The sequence below is a fragment of the Miscanthus floridulus genome, chromosome 1 (assembly GCF_019320115.1).
Source record: "Miscanthus floridulus cultivar M001 chromosome 1, ASM1932011v1, whole genome shotgun sequence".
NCBI classification, from domain to species: Eukaryota; Viridiplantae; Streptophyta; class Magnoliopsida; order Poales; family Poaceae; genus Miscanthus; species Miscanthus floridulus.
In genome coordinates, this window is record NC_089580.1 from 82,158,133 (window position 1) to 82,161,433 (window position 3,301).

The 3,301-nt window shown below is 50.4% G+C and overlaps 1 pseudogene; it reads left to right on the plus strand.

The window, feature by feature from the left end:
* Positions 1-1,184: 1,184 nt before the first annotated feature.
* Positions 1,185-2,693, plus strand: LOC136459560 (probable lysophospholipase BODYGUARD 4; annotated as a pseudogene).
* Positions 2,694-3,301: the final 608 nt, after the last annotated feature.

Sequence of the window (3,301 nt, forward strand, 5' to 3'; positions counted from 1 at the left end):
ATCACGCTAGACAAGAGCTATTCTAACTCGTATGAGCATGAGTTGTTACATATATAAGTTCGAACTGAAAAAAAAACCTCTCCATAGTCCATAGTCCGGTAGCTAGAGGGAGGCATAAAAAAAAATAGATGGACCAAAAAAATATGTTAAAATCTTGTCTCTTTATTATTAGGCAGGTATAGATGTATATAAACTCCTCCTAGGAGCATCCTGCAAACACATTAGTACAATATTTATATACTACATTTTTTTTATCTAGGCCGTAGGACAAAAAGGGTGTTCATGTACGCCTGTAGAGAGCAGTGTTTTGGCTGGGGCTTTTTAACAGGTTCTCGTTTTAATAAGAACACAGAAAATAAGGATGTGTTTGGTCGGAGGACAAAGTTATATAGGATATGATAATCTATCTATTTCACGATAAGATGATCCGTGCTGTCTGTTTTGTTAGATAAATGTGATACACTATTAGTTTTGATTGAATGGATAAGAGCTGGAGGAATGGGAATAATTGATAATTATATATTTTATTTTAAAACAACAACTAATTATACACTAATAAAAATTTTGTCATGATAATGACTAATTATAGATAAAATATATTAATTAGTGCTACTAATACCCTAATGACACACAAATCATGCACTAATCAACATATTAGCACTTTATCAAAACTAAACTTACCATCATAATTATTAAAAAAATAATATAACATATTAATAGTTCTTAATTTATTTATGACTAAAATACACCGGAGGTCCATTAACTTTCGATGAAGTGTCATCTAGGTCCATCAACATTGAAACTGCATTTTTTGGTCCATTAACTTTCGTTTTGTGTCATCTAGGTCCATCAGCTTTGACTCTTGCATTTTTGGTCCATGAACTTTTAAAATGGTTCACTGCAGGTCCACGCATGCATGCACGCACGTCGGCTTTTTGCGTCGGTGGCGCCATGCCTGCACTCGCCGCCGTCACTCGTCTACCGGGCATGCATGTGTGTTTTCCTGCTCGAATCATGACAGGGTTAGTGCATTTCGGCCTGGCTAACCGGCTAAGCGGCCCTGTGGTGTCGCGCCACCCTGCTGCTGCTCCTGTCGCTGGCTCTCCGCGGCGCGGCGTACCTGCAGCAGCGGAAGAACTTCATGGCCACGGAGGTCCCTCCCATCCCTTCTGGCACCACCTACCATGCGAACGTTCCCGAGCTCCAGCCGGTGGTCCACCTCCACCACATGGCCACGGAGGGCCGCCGGCGCGGCGTCCACGGCGCTGGCCAACGCCGTTTTCGTGGTCCTGGACGTCGCCGACGTGATCCTCTGCTTCGTGTACGCCCTCCTCGACGGCGTCCTCGAGGACAACCTCGTGCGCTGCTATTGCCACAGGAGCTACGACGACGACAACGACGACATCAGCGAGGCAACCGCTGCAGCAGTGGACGGCGGTGACCACGAGGAGGTCTCAGACGCGCTGTACGCGCACGGTCGGAGGAGCGCCGTCAGGGACGCGCTTTTGGAGCTCCTGGGACTCGTCGTCGGGAGGAGGGGAGCGGCGCCGCTGGATGAGCCGATGCCCCCTGCCGGCTGCCGGCTGTTCGCGGTGGATCTCCTCGGCTTCGGCCGGAGCCCCAAGCCTGCGAACTGCATATACAGACTGAGAGACCACGTGGAGGCGATCGAGAGGTGCCTCATCGAGCCGCATGGCCTGATGAGTGGCAGCGCTTCCTTCCACCTGGTCAACCACTCCATGGGCTGCATCATCGCCCTCGCCTTGGCTGCCAAGCACCCGACCCGCGTGAAATCCATCACGCTGGTTGCACCGGTGAGTAGAGTACATGCACACACCAGTAGGCAGGCAGCTCCTTTGGCGCTCACCATCAGTCAGTGACGACTGACCGTGTTCGTTGGTTGCACTTGCAACATGCAGCCGTACTTCCTGTCGTGCGAGCAGAGGGCGAGCCAGGTGGCGCTAAACAGGCTGGCCAAGAAGAAGCTGTGGCCGCCGCTGCTGTTCGGCTCCGTGGTGATGTCGTGGTACGAGCAGTCGAGCACATCGGGAGGACCGTCTGCTTCCTCGTCCGCAAGAACCACCTGCTCTGGGAGTGGCTCTTCAGCCTCTTCACGGGAAACACGTATGTACATACACTTCATAGGCACGGTTCAGAGTTTCAGACACGCTAAATAGTGCTGAAACTATCTCTTTTCTCTAGAAAAAACAGTTGCATGCAATGCAATGCAGGGACGTGGATTCAGGGTGAGGGATCTGACGAAGCACACCCACCACTCGGTGTGGCACACCATGCACAACGTCATCTGCGGCGGGCCGGGGCTACAGGACGCGAACCTGGAGGCCGTCGTGGCGGCCGGCATCCCGGTGCAGGTGGTCCACGACGCCGACGACTAGGTGGTTCCGGTCGAGTGCAGCCGCCATCTCAAGGCCAAGCTCCCGCGCGCCAAGCTCAGTGTCATGGACAGGCGTGACCACTCGACGGTGGTTCTGGGCAGGGAGAGGGACTTCGCCGAGGAGCTCAAGGCGTTCTGGTGGTCAGCTGCTTCAAGATCCCGGTTCACGTCCAGGATGCGGACGTTCAGCGACGATACTGATGTGCCTGAGGGTGGTAACGTGTACATGTTTGTACTTGCGAACAGAGCCAGCGACAGGAGCAGCAGCAGGGTGGCGCGACACCACAGGGCCGCTTAGCCGGTTAGCCGGGCCGAAATGCACTAACCCTGTCATGATTCAAGCAGGAAAACACACATGCATGCCCGGCAGACGAGCGACGGCAGCGAGTGCAGCCATGGCTCCACCGACGCAAAAAGCCGACGTGCGTGCATGCATGCGTGGACCTGTAGTGAACCATTTTAAAAGTTCATGGAGCAAAAATGCAAGAGTCAAAGCTGATGGACCTAGATGACACAAAACGAAAGTTAATGGACCCAAAAATGCAATTTCAAAGTTGATGGACCTAGATGACACTTCACCGAAAGTTAATGGACCTCCGGTGTATTTTACTCTTTATTTATTAATGACCAAGATCAGAAAAATTCAACATCTTCACGAATATACTTTTTTGGTGGTTACCCTTGTCCATGTTGCCCGCAAACCTAAATGCTACTCATCTATGGATATCCATATCCTATCCAGAGATATATCTCGTGTGTAAGGAAAATGGACCCTTGACCCATTTAGTTTGGATTTTGGTGTTTGATGATCAACATAACCAAGTTGAACTAATGATGTTTGCAAGTGTTTGTTTTGTAGTTTAATAGGATGTAAACGTGACTTGGAATGAAGGTGACGTGATGATC